Raw genomic sequence first — 14,592 nt, 5'->3', positions numbered from 1 at the left:
TATTCTCTTGTCGATACCTGTGCTGCCTTTTCTGTTATAGACGCCACACTTTGCCGCAAGCTTCGGAATGTGACCACGCCTCTTGAGATGATGCCCTTACGCTCAGCCAATGGAGACCATGTACGGTCTATAGCTGCCTGCACTGCTCGACTTATTATCACTAAAGAGCACTATACTGTTGAGTTTATCGTCCTTTCATCCTGCTCGCACGACATCATACTTGGCTGGGACTTTCTATCGTATAATCACGCCGTTATTGATTGTGCCAGTTCTGAACTTGAGCGCTTCCCGTTGTGCGACCAGTCCTACAACCCCGCTCATCTAGCCGCACACAAACTAGTCGTAACAGAAGACACAGTAATTCCGCCGACAGCAGCTGTTTGCTCCCCGTGTTCTGCAACAGCATATGTGATGAGGCTGCATTCTTTGAACCATCACGCCTCCTTCTAAGTCGGCCGCACACTTCTTCTGCCTTATTCGACCCTCTCTATTTCGAATGGAACAAGCGCTCTCTGCCTCACAAATCCTCTTCCATATCCCTTCAAACTGCTTATAAGTGAATCCCTTGGATGCGTGCAACCCATCGATATCGGCGAAACTTTTTCCGTCCAGCAAGATTCAGCTCCACGCGACCTCGACGTCGTCAGTGCTCTTAATCCTTCTGATTTAGCAGCTGCCGACCCATTCAATTCGTGCATCGCAGACCGACTGTCACCATTTGAACGCTCTGCATTTCTCCATCTCCTCTACCAGTTCCACGACACTTTCGATGTTGCCCAACGTGCCCTTGGCCGAACTTCTACCATTGTTCACTACATCGACATCGGCTCCAACTTGCCAGTGCGACAACGCCCTTATCGTGTCTCCACCGCGGAACGTCAAGTTATTACCAACCAGGTAGACGATATGCTTAAACGTGAAGGTATTTGCCCCTCATAAAGTCCATGGGCATCCTTGTGGTCCTCGTTAATAAAAAGGACGGATCGATTCGCTTCTGCGCGGATTACTGCCTCCTAAACAAGGTCACTTGAAAACACGTGCACCCTTTACCCAGAATTGAAAATGCCCTTTATTGTCTACAAGGTGCCGAGTTTTTTTCGTCGTTATATTTGCGTTCCGGGTATTGACAGGTGCCTTTAGCAGAGGCCGACCGTTCAAAGACAACCTTCGTCACGCCTTACGGTCTATATGAATTCAATGTCATGCCCTTCGGCCTCATCAATGCGCCTGCCATCTTCAAGCTAATGATGGACTCGGTTCTGCGGTGTTTGAAGTGGCACATAAGTCTCTGCTACCTCGACGACATTGTTGTCTTTGCGCCAGATTTCGCAACCTCTCTCCAACCCCTCAACTATGTCCTGACGTGTCTGAAGACCGCTCAGCTGCAACTAAATCTCAAGAAGTACGGCTTTGCTGCGCGAAAACTTACAATACTTACAATTCTCGGTCACGTCGTATCAAAGGAGGGTGTTCTTCCGAACCCGGCTAAACTACGTGCCGTGGCCGACTTCCCCAAATCGACGACTCTAAAGCAGTTATGAAGCTTCATAGGGTTATGCTCATACTTTCGTCGGTTTGTGCGTAACTTCGCCTCTATAATTGCGCTTTTCACCCAACTTTCAAGCAGTGCCTCCATTCTCTCGTCATGGTCTTCTGAGTGTGACCAAGCCTTCTCCACCCTTTGCCGTCTCCTTACGTCACCACCTATACGGCGCCACTACGATCCTACGGCCGCAACTGAGGTGTACACAGAGGCCAACGGTGTCGGCCTCGGTGCTGTTCTCGCACAACGAAAGCCTGGGTTCGCAGAGTATGTCATCGCATACGCCAGCAGAACGCTCACAAAGGCTGATTGAAACTATAGCTTCACAGAGAAAGAGTGCTTGGCAATAGCCTGGGCGCTTGCCAAGTTCCACCCTTAATTGTATGGCACGTTTGATGTAGTTACGAACCATCATGCATTATGTTGGTTGTCTTCGTTGAAGGATCTGTCAGGTCACCTTGCCCGCTGGACTCTTCGGCTTCAAGAGTTTGACATCCGCGTTGTATATCCTTCCGGACGCAAGCCTGCCGATGCTGACGCACTGTTGCGGTCACCACTATCCACAGAAACTGCGTCCATATCCACTACAGACCACCCATTGTCAGCTCTTGACGTCGCCACCGTCTCCTCTGCACAGCGCCACGATCCCTGGATCGCATCACTCCCTGACGTTTTATCCTAGGCACCCACCCTTTCGACCTCTCGAACACTGCGACGCCAAGCTTGGCACTTTAGCATCCGTGATGGCCTCTTGTACCGGCGCAGCTACTCGCCAGAAGGTAAGAAGTCGCTCCTAGTTATCCCCAGGACGCTGCGCTCTACAATCTGTGCGTCCTTTCACTCCAACCCTCAGTGTGCCCACGGCGGTGTCTTCAAGACCTACGAACGCTTACCGAAAAGGTACTACTGGCGCGGAATGTTTCGCTTTGTCCGCATGTTCATTCGCGGCTGCCACGAGTGTCAGCGACGAAAAAAACAACCGCATCCTGCCCCAGGTTCATTACAGCCCCTTCCATGGCCAGACCGCCCATTCGACAGCGTTGAAATTGATCTTTATGGACATTTAGCATTGACCACGGCGCAAAACCGATGGGCTATCATTGCTGTCGACCACCTTACACAACACGCCGAAATCGCTGCTTTTCTCATGGCGACAACCCAGGACGTCGCCTCTTTCTTCCTGAAGCGTTTTCTGCTTCGACACGGTCCTCCTCGCGAACTCCTCAGTGACCGTGGCCGCGCATTTCGCTCCGATGTAATTCAAGCAATTCTCCACCAGTGCAACAATGTAAATCGGACGTGTACTGCCTACCACCCTCAGATGAACGGTTTCACTGAGCAGTTTAATCGCACACTGGGCGACATGCTTGCGACACATGCTGCATCTGATCAGTCAAACCGGGACCTGGTTCTTCCGTTTGCGACACACGCGTATAACACCGATACGCAAATCACAACTGGGTTTTCCCCCTTCTTCCTTCTGTACGCTCGCCAGCCGGCGCACACTATCGACACGTTGCTGCCATACGCACCAGATGCCTCGAAGTGCACGCCCATGTCAGAAGTCGCCCGTTACGCTGAACATTGCCGAGAACTAGCCAAGCGCTTTACTACAGCCGACCAACAACGCCAGAAAAACGGCTGTGATGATGACCACTCTCCTACCTCAACATACACTCCTGGAGCACTTGTGTGGCTGCTTGTACCACCCTGCGCCCCTGGCTTGTCGTCCAAAGTACTCCCAAATTATCATGGTCCCTACCGAGTCGTCGAGCGTACTTGCCCCGTAAACTGCGTCATTGAACCTTTTATGCTGCACGTCGACCGTCGTCGACGTGGACGTGATGTTGTTCAGTAAGACCGCCTCAGGCCGTACTTCGACCCTCTTGTCCCCACCTGTAAGAAAGCCAGGATGGCTCCACCTTTCTCGATGGGGGCAATTGTAATGAAAAAGGAGCGCAGGGCACGAGAGCGGCGCTCAAACACCACCATCTTGTTCTCCCGACGTACTGTTCCGAGCTACCGCCTGTTTGTTGGACTCGTCCAATAAACCACCTTACACTATTAATGAACCTCATGACTGCTTCGCCTCGTCAGAAATGTTGCATAATTTCCTGCCGCATGCAGCAGGCGAGCCTGCACTATTTGGCAGCCTTTGTGAGCATGTACAAAAATAAAGCAAAAAAATTGCTGTGCACTTTACCTTGTTTGCCACCGGAACATCCTTTGCTATAATCTGAAAAATTATCGTTTAGCATTATTATCTATTAGTGTTTATCAGTTTAATGAAAAAAACTTGTAGTTTACTGGCCTAAATATTGAACCAGTCCTCTTTTCTTCTGGATATTTTTCTAATGACTGTAAACGTGGTTATCACCCACTTGACACATTGATTAAACTACTTGAGAGGCTTCTGCATGGCCGTTATCAGAATTAGAGTGAAAGAGAGCAGCTAACCTGAACCGCAAGGGAACATTTGCTAAAAATTATACGACGTTATAGCAAAAAAACCAACACCAACGTGATTTAACATTTTGAAATACCCGAGCAAAGGCATACGTAGGAGATCTTGAGGATATAGATAGCTCTGAAGTGTTTATACAGTCAAAACTTTCGTCATTCTCATAGAATTCTTATGCACGTCTCATTTTGATTTATTTTGTTTCATGCATGTGTTCCAATTTGTATATATGTTATGCTATATGTTATATGCCACGTATATATGCCACGGACAATGTTCTACAAGTGTTATTTTTTAAGCACCAAGCTGCAATAGCAGGGGCCATAACGCCGGCCATCCTTTATACCGTGTTTGAACGGACGTTTCGTTTCTTATTATTCGATACATTGCAATTAAGCACACCTGCAGTTTTTAAGGACACATTCTTATGGTATCATCGTTCTGAAATCATCATCATCACTGAAAAAATCATCGTTCTTTCTTAGTTGTTCCTTCAAGGGCGTCGGTATATTAACTATGTTACCATTGTCTTCCTATCAATTACCCAGAAATAATTTCTCATTCATGCTTAGGAGGGTAACATAATTATTGTCACATGGTGGTGAAGATGTCACGTGGTGGTGTCGTTGAAGAAAGCAGAAGCAATACTGTGAGAGACAAAACGAACTTTTTTTGGGCGAACCTGTGCCCACGAACACAGGCTACACTTATAGCACAACGATAGCGGCGAACACCGTCGGCGATCGTCGAAAATCTGATCGGCGGGTCAAGCGCGTCGGCTTTTATACAGCAGTCGTCGAATGTCCCAGACCAATCGTTGGGACCCGCGTGCCTTCCACAAAGTCCTACAGTATTCGCGTCGGGCACACATGCGATCAGACTACACAAGGTTCGGTCAGAGACATCGGATAGAAGCATCGATAACATTCCAGAAACTTCCGATACATGCAGGCACGTCCTGCGCTGTGCGATGACATTTGTTAGGCGGTAAAACGTGTCGCCCGATAAAGACAAACAAGTAAACGTGTCAATACCCCCCTCTTAAAAAAGCATCTACCCGATGCTGCACACAAACGAAAGTAATAAAGAAGCACTCGTAGCAAAGAAAACAAAAAATAAGGAAAGTTTGTCAGCGTCAGTAAAAGGGTTTAAGACGCACCACGTGGACGACTTCAGAACGTGCGCAGCGCCGCTGTGTATGCGAAATGCCGTCTGACACGACCTCATAGTCCAGTGTGCCAATGCGTCGGATGACCTTGTAGGGTCCGAAATTGCATCGCAATAGTTTCTCACTCAGTCCTCGTCGGCGTATCGGGGTCCATACCCAAACACGGTCGCCGGGCTGGTACTCAACGAAGCATCGTCGGAGGTCGTAGTGTGGGCTGTCGGTACGCTGCCGGTTCTTGATACGTAGGCGGGCGAGTTGTTGGGCTTCTTCGGCGCGCTGGAGATAGGTAGCGACGTCAAGATTGTCCTCGTCAGTTACGTGTGGCCGCATGGCGTCGAGCGTCGTCGTCGGGTTCCTGCCGTAAGCCAACTTGAATGGCGTGATCTGTGTTGTTTCTCGCACCGCCGTGTTGTAAGCGAAGGTTACATACGGCAGGACCGCGTCCCACGTCTTGTGCTCAATGTCGACGTACATCGCTAGCATGTCGGCGAGGGTCTTGTTCAGGAGCTCCGTGAGACCATTCGTTGGCGGATGGTAGGCAGTTGTCCTCCAGAGGCTTGTCTGGCTATATTGCAGAATGGCTTGAGTGAGCTCTGCAGTAAAAGCCATTCCTCTGTCGGTGATGAGCACTTCTGGGGCACCATGTCGCAGCAGGATGTTCTCGACGAAAAATTTCGCCACTTCGGCTGCGCTGCCTTTTGTTAGAGCTTTTGTTTCAGCGAAGTGGGCGAGATAGTCCGTCGCCACGACGATCCACTTATTCTCGAATGTTGATGTCAGAAACGGCCCCAAAAAATCCATCCCAATCTGCTGGAATGGTCGACGCGAAGGTTTGATTGGCTTTAGTAACCCTGCTGGCGTTATCGGTGGTGTCTTGTGTTGTTGACCGTCTCGGCATGTCTTGACGTAACAGGCGACGTGGGCGGTCAGACGCGGCCAGTAATACCATTCCTGTATGTTAGACAGCGTCCGGGAGAATCCGAGGGGCCCAGCGATTGGATCGTCCTGCTAATCGTGGAGTACTTCTGGACACAGCCCTGACGGTACAGCAAGAAGGTAGCTGGCGCGGACTGGTGAGAAGTTCTTCTTCACAAGCAGGTTGTTTTGTAGCGTGAACGAAGACAACCCGCGCCTAAATGCCCTAGGGACAACATCGGTGTTCCCTTCCAAATAATCGACGAGGCCTTTTAGCACCGGGTCTGCTCGCTGCAGTTTAGTGAAGTCTTCTGCGTTTATTATTCCAAGGAAGGCGTCGTCGTCCTCGTCGTCTTGCAGCGGTAGATCGATGGGGGCGCGTGATTACCAGTCGGTGTCACAGTGTTTTCTTACGGACTTGTATATTACGGTGACGTAATATTCTTGCAGTCTGAGGCTCCACCGCGCCAGCCGTCGTGAAGGTTCCTTTAAGTTAGCTAGCCAACACAACGCGTGATGGTCGCTGACGACTTTGAATGGCCTGTCATAGAGGCAAGGGCGGAATTTTCCTGTATCTCAAATGATGGCGAGGTATTCCTTTTCAGTCGTATAGTAATTGCCTTCCGCTTTTGACAGCGACCGGCTAACATAAGATATAACCCGGGCAAGTCAGTCTTTCCTCTGGACTAGGACGGCACCGAGGCCTAGGCTACTGGCATCATGGTGGATTTCAGTATCGGCGTCCTCGTCGATGTGTGCAAGTACCGGCGGCGACTGCATGCGTCGTTTGAGTTCTTGAAATGCGTCGGGCTGTGGCGTTTCCCACTTGAACTCTACATCACATTTCGTTAGACGCGTTAGCGGCTCCGCGCTGCGTAAAAAGTCCTTGACAAAGCGCCTATAGTAGGCACACATGCCAAGGAAGCTGCGTACTGCCTTCTTGTCCATTGGCTGCGGGAACTTTGCGATGGCAGCTGTCTTCTGCGGGTCGGGGCCTACCCCATATTTGCTGATGACGCGGCCAAGAAATACAAGCTCATAGTAAGCGAAGCGACGCTTTTCCGGCTTCAGGGTGAGCCCTGATGACTTGACGGCCTCCAATACTGTCGCAAGCCGCTTAAGGTGATCGTCGAAATTTCCGGCGAAGACGAGGACGTCGTCCGAGTAAACAAGATAGGTCTACCACTTCAATCCTCCTAAAACCGTGTCCATCACGCGCTGGAACGTTGCAGGCGCCGAGCACAGGCCAAATGGCATAACCTTGAACTTATAGAGGCCGTGTGGCGTGATGAAGGCCGTCTTTTCGCGATCCCTTTCGTCGACTTCTATTTGCCAGTAGCCAGACTTGAGGTTCATTGATGAGAAGTATTTAGCGTCGCAGAGCCGATCCAATGCGTCGTCTATCCGTGGAAGGTGGTATACGTCTTCGTGATTTTGTTCCGTCGACGATAATCGACGCAGAAACGTAGGGTTCCATCCTTTTCCTTTACTAAAACAACTGGCGACGCCCAGAGGCCTTTCGACGGCTGGATGACGTCGTCGCGCAGCATTTCGTTGACTTGTTGTCTTATAACGTAAAGCACTTCCACCAGATGTCACGTGGTGGTGACGTTGAAGAACACAGTAGCAGCACTGTGAGAGACAAAACGAACTTTTACTGGGTGAACCTGTGCCCATAAAAACAGGCTACACTTATAGCACAACGATAGCGGCGAACACGGTCGGCGATCGTCGAAAATCTGATCGGCGGGTCAAGCGCGTCGGCTTTTATGCAGCAGTCGTCGAATGTTCCAGACTAATCGTTGGGACCAGCGCGCCTTCCACAAAGTTCTACATTATTCGCGTCGCGCACACATGTGATCAGATTACACAAGGTTAGGTCATAGACAGCGGAGAAAGCATCGATAACATTCCAAAACTTCCGATACATGCAGACGCGTCCTGCGCTGTGCGATAACATTTGTTAGGCGGTAAAACGTGTCACTCGATAAAGACTTACAAGTACACGTGTCAATGTGTTTCTAAGGGAAGCCGCTCTTTTTGCCGCGTGGTAATGTTCCTGGTGAATCGCAGGAATAATCATTCGTTATTTTTAATTTACAACTTCCCGCAATATTATTTTCTGTCATCTCCCTAACACAGACACTACAGTTAAACCAATGCACGGTGGCCTTCCAGATTTACTTCCTATAGCTAGGGTGTTTATATCAGCTCTGTATTCATTCCAATTTTGTCACGAATTGCAAACACGTGTTTATATATATATGTTTATATAAATATATACAAATTGACCTGTAATATCAGCCATTCTGTAATAATATATATAAATGAGAGCAGCATTCCGTGCAAGTTGGTAATCCATTGCTTAAATCATCATTTAAGCAATGGATTACCAACTTGCCCGGAATGCTGCTCTCATTAAGTTCATTTCTAGTTCAACGGGCCCTTGCGCTTGGTGTGTCGTCTTCTTTCACGTCCGTGTCGTTTTTATGTCGCGCAATATCATTTAAGCAATATATATAAAATATTTCCAGATGAAATCGTGATTCCAGACTTTTTTACAACAAGGAAAGTGATTCCTGCTGTTATTTATTTTAGACACTTCCGATGCCCACCAGCAGCACCATGATTTAATCATCCCATATTAAATATGGTTGTCATCGTACCTGAAAAAACACACCCTTCGTTTCAGAGAGCGATAACTTATGGAGTGAAATTTTTATTATATTAGTCACCTTTTTTTCATATAAAAGCTTGTTGAAAAATTTGTTAAAAGATATATTACTTCACCACGTTATTGTTTGTCTACGGCACCATTCTGCAGCTTACATGAGGGTATTAACACTGCGTGATGTACAGATAACGAGACACAACCCATCAGGGTGCGATAATTGCAGTGTAAGAAAATCTGCTCACCTATGTGGTTTTCTTCTGAAAGAAAAAAATGGAGTTGACGTAGATATTAGTGTGGTTTCTAACAAGTATTTAAATTACGTAGCGACACAATGTCCTACTTTATACACCTCATGAGTAATCCAAGAGTGCAAGCAGTTCGCCGATTGAAGATAGGGAATGTTGCAAGCCCTCTTTTTGAGGGGAACGTTCACTGCCAAACCTGCGCTGAAAGCTACGACACTAAAACGAAAGTATCGTATTTTCAACGCCCATTGGACTCTGGAACTGTTGTCCCTCTCAAACGCGAAACCTGCCTTCACAGATCTTTAAAGCGCGTTGAAATACATTTTAATTTTTAGGCTTTCTTATAATGCACAAGTCTTGCATGTTAACATTTTCTTTGTTTTCTATTAGCTGTTTTTACCACGTAGTTGCTGCTACGTGCGTTTACGTTAGCCACGCTTAATGCTTGCATCTCACGTTTCGACGCATCTATTGTCGCAATAGCACTGGTGCAGTGCAGTATATTTATTTAAATGAATAACACACAAGACAGCTGCATGTGTATGTATGTATGTGTGTGTGTGTGTGTGTGTGTATGTATGTATGTATGTATGTATGTATGTACATGTGATTCCTACGTATGCAACTCATTTATACAATTATTAATACAGAGAAGGCTATTTTAAATCACGCTATTGTGTTTTCAGGTTCGACGACGATCATGTGGGCTATTCAAAGGCATTTTGGTATGTTTGCAGGTCTGGAGAGTGCAAACGCTGTCCGGTACGTCCGTAATAGGCAACTTCATATATTGGCGAACGAAACAGCGTTATCTACTTAAAGTTTGCTACTATAATTACTGAAGGGAACACTTGCGCTGCAATCGTTCAGCCACCATGGTAATGAAGGGAAATTCGCAAACTTGTCTGATCTCCATGCATGTGTATTCATACTTTATTCTGGCTTTCCTTGTTGCGCTTGATCTGTCTTGATTGCCCTAATTTCCAGAGCCCTTCATACAATTTAAAATGCAGAATACCCTGCGAGCCTGCACAATCGATACGAATTGCAGTCGTTCGGTCTGTAGAGGTCGCCCAATTGAAAAGACCAAGCGTTTCAATCCAATGCCTTGCCCAGAAAAAATACATAAGGGCGTTCAATGCCGCTCATAGATGAACGAGTCCCAGGCGTGATCTCTTCCATATTTGGCTTTTGTGTTAGAGGGCCTGTGTTGAAACCCTGCCGTCGGAAACTTGTAATAATTATTAGTTAATCATTTATTTCACAATATTGTGGTAAAATTGGCAAGCTTGCAAATTCAGTAAGCTGCTTGAAGCCCCAATACCGAAGTTCAAGTACCTCACCCATCATTGCCTTGCTTGCTCAACCACCCCGCATGTACTTCCCGTTCACGCTAGCAGCATATCTGCTCTAGGAATTTTGTACACGGGGGTTTAGCCCGCGTGACGGAGCTTTATACCGTCAGAGTTTCTGATGCCTTTTACTCCTAACAGAACCTAACGACCACCCTATAAACCACGGTCTGAGAGTAAAAGGCTCCATATCGCCGTATTTGTTGCCACAAGGACGTGGTTGAGCTTGTGGCGAGGTGCTATACTGGTAGCGCCTCTCTTGAGCATTCTCGTCGTTCCGCGGTGTTTCGCAACCTGGACATTATCTACAAAGACGCCAACCACCGGCCGTCCTGTCAAAAATGATGGACATATGAAGGAAACGTTGCTTGTGCGAAGGCTGGCCTAATACCAACCTCCCATGTACAGGCAGATACACCGTATATTTGCTCGTCGTCTGATTCTATTATGCGCGCAAGAGCCCAGACAAAGTGGATATTCCGGAAATGGCAATGAAATGCTTTTACTAGTTCTAATTAGGAACCTTGTTGGAGGTTACTGGTTTATTGGCTGGTTTGGTAGTTGGTTTCCATTTCCTTGAAGTGAGACCCCAATTTAAGAAGTTGCCAACGCAGAGCAAAATAGAATGAACAACACGCGAAAGAAATAACAGAGAAAAAAGCGCATTTATTGATTTATTTTAGCAAGGCGTGACGTTAGAGCCACAGGCTTGCACGGCCTCTGGTCACTGCTAGAGTATCGTGGACTTACAGTGCTGGGTTGCATATAAGTGTAATATTTGTTGAAATAAGGTGCGTAAAAATGCACTTTGTTTTGCTAAACAGGGGACAGTGGTCAAAACTTGCACAGCTGTGTCGCTAGGCTTTTTATTCTTAATTAGTCCACACATATTTCCATGCCAGGTTCGATGATTTACGGTAGAACGTTATCTAGTGAGACAAGTCTAGCAGTGCTATTGGAGGGATTAGAGATAGTAAATGGGATATAATTGGGCTCAGGGAAGTTAGAAGGACACAAGAAGCACATACAGTGCAAAAAGTGGGCACGTCCTGTGCTACGAGGGTTTAGCAGAGAGACGAGGAATAGGAGTCGGATCCCTGATTAATAGGGATGTAGCTGGTAACATGCAGGAATTCTAAAGCCTTAACGAGAGGGTGGGAGGTCGTGTTGTGAAACATAATAAGATGTACAAATTGAAGATCGTACAGGTCTACGCCCCTACGTCCAGTCATGATGACCAATAACTCGACACCTTCTATGAAGACGTGGAATCGACGATGGGTAAAGTCAAAACAAAATACACCATACTGATGGGCGACTTCAATGCCAGGGTAGGCAAGAAGCAGGCTGGAGACAAGTCAGTAAGGGAATGTGGCAAAGGCTCTAGGAATAGCAGGGGAGAGTTATTAGTAATATTTACAGAACAGGATAATTTGCGGATAATGAATACCTTCTTCCGCAAGCGGGATACCCGAAAGTGGACGTGGAGGAGCCCGAACGGCGAGACCAGAAATGAAGTAGACTACATACTCTTCGCTAACCCTGGCATCACACAAGATGTGGACGTGCTCAGCAAGGTGCGCTTCAGTGACCATAGGATGCTAAGAACTCGAATTAGCCTCGACCTGAGGAGGGAATGGAAGAAATTGGTACATAAGGAGCCGATCAATGAGTTAGCGGTAAGAGGGAAAATAGAGGAATTCCAGATCAAGCTACAGAACGGGTATTCGGCTTTAACTCAGGAAGAGGACCTTAGTGTTGAAGCAATGAACGATAATCTTGTGCGCATCATTAAGGAGTGTGCAGTAAAAGTTGGTGGTAACTTCATTAGACAGGATACCTCTAAGCTATCGCAGGACACGAAAGATCTGATCAAGAAACGCCAATGTATGAAAGCCTCTAACCCTACAGTTAAAATAGAACCCGCAGAACTTTCGAAGGTAATCAACAAGCGTAAGACAGCTGACATAAGGAAGTATAATATGGATTGAAGTGAACATGCTCCCAGGAACGGAAGAAGCCTGAAACAGTGAAGAAGAAACTAGGAATTGGCAAGAATCAGATGTATGCGTTAAGAGACAAAGACGGCAATATCATTACTAATATGGATGAGATAGTTCAAGTAGCTGAGGAGTTCTATAGAGATTTATACAGTACCAGTGGCACCCACGACGATAATGGAAGAGATAATTGTCTAGAAGAACTTCAAATCCCACAATTAAAGCGGGAAGGAGTAAACAAAGCCTTAGGAGCTATGCAAAGTGAAAGGGCAGCAGGGGAGGATCAGGAAACAGCAGATTTGTTGAAGGATGGTGGGCAGATTGTTCTTGAAAAACTGGTCGCCCTGTATACGCAATGCCTCAAGACTTCGAGCGCACCGGAATCTTGAAAAAACGCTAAATTAATCCTAATCCATCAGAAAGGGGACGCCAAAGAGTTGAAAAAGCATAGACCGATCAGCTTATTGTCCGTTGCCTACAAAGAATTTACTAAGATAATGGTGAATAGAATATACTTCTGTCAACCAAAGGACCAGGCAGGATTCCGTAAAGGCTAGCTAACAATAGTCCATATTCACACTATCAATCAGGTGATTGAGAACTGTGCAGAATATAACGAACCTTTATATATAACTTTCATTGATTACGGCAAAGCTTTTGAGTCAGTAGAAACCTCAGCAGTCATGGAGGCTTTACGTTATCAGAGTGTAAACAAGCCATATGCACAAATACCTAAAAATACCTATAGCGGCTGCACAGCCGCCGTAGTCTTCCATAAGGAAAGCAACACAATTCAAATAAAGAAAAACGCCAGGCAGAGAGATATGATCTCTCCAATGCTATTCACAGCGTGTTTACAAGAGGTATTCAGACACCTGGATTGGGTAGAATTGGGGATACGAGTTAATGAAGAATACCAAAGCAACATGCGATTCGCTGATGATATTGCCTTGATTAGTAATGCAGGACACTAACTGCAATGCATGCTCACTGACCTGGAGAGGCAAAGCAGAAGAGCGGCTATAAAAATTAATCTGCAGAAAACTAAAGTAATCTTTAACAGTCTCGGTAGAGAACAGCAGTTTACGATGGGTGGGGGGGGGGCGAGGCACTAGAAGTGGTAAGGGAATAGATCTACTTAGAGAGGGTAGTGACCGCGCATCAGGATCATGCGACTGAACTAATCAGTAGGATAAGAACGCGCTGGGATCCGGTTGGCAGGCATTCTCAGATCATGAACAGCAGGTTGCCATTATCCCTCAAGAGAACTGTGTATTACAGCTGTGTCTCAGCAGTCTTCACGTACAGGGCAGAAACCTCGAGGCTTACGAAAAGGGCTCTGCTTAAATTGAGGATGACGCAATGAGCAATGGAAAGAAGTATGATGGGTGTATCGTTAGGGGATAAGAAAAGAGCGGATTTGGTGGGGGAACAAACGCGAATTAATGACATCTTAGTTGGAATCAAGCAAAAGAAATGGACATGGGCAAGACATATAATGAGGAGGGAAGATAACTGATGGTCATTAAGTGTTACGGACTGGATTCCAAGGGAAGGGAAGCGTAGCAGGGGGCGGCAGAAAGTTAGGTAGGGGGATGAGATTAAGCAGTTTGCAGGGACAACATGGTGACAATAAGTACATGACTGGGGCAGTTGGAGAAGTATGGGAGAGGCCTTTGCCCTGCAGTGGGCGTAACCAGTCTGATATTGATGATGATTATGATTTCCATACTAATATCGCGGACTGAGACCTTCAATAATAGAACATTCGAGAATGCTCTGATACATGCAGGCACGTCTTGTGCCGAGCGACAACATTTAATCTTTCTTAACGGCAGAAATGGGGTCGACAGCAGAAAATGAGTACACATGTCAAATATTCACACATGCGCGAAGAGGGGACTTCGCTGCGCCGGCGCTTGATGGCGTTGAATGTCCAGAGGGAAGCGCGAAAGAGCATTACGGTGGCACAAACACCAAATACATTACGGGTTTACACTGTTGTAATACGCTGTATTGATATATTGCTTGAATATAAGTCGCAAGAACGTCGATATTCATCGTGTGGCGGATTCTTTCAAATTATTATTCAAGTAGGCCACCATACATTACATGACGTAGAGTGGGAAAGCGTAATTCATATTAGTGCTACATTTACGCCATGCCCAAGAGTGTACTTACTTTTTTTTGAATCGCTGGGTCCGCCTGCAAATGAAAAAGTAAATAAAACGAAC

Source organism: Dermacentor variabilis, chromosome 7, assembly GCF_050947875.1.
Source record: "Dermacentor variabilis isolate Ectoservices chromosome 7, ASM5094787v1, whole genome shotgun sequence".
NCBI lineage: Eukaryota > Metazoa > Arthropoda > Arachnida > Ixodida > Ixodidae > Dermacentor > Dermacentor variabilis.
Note: the sequence above shows the minus strand (reverse complement) of the source record.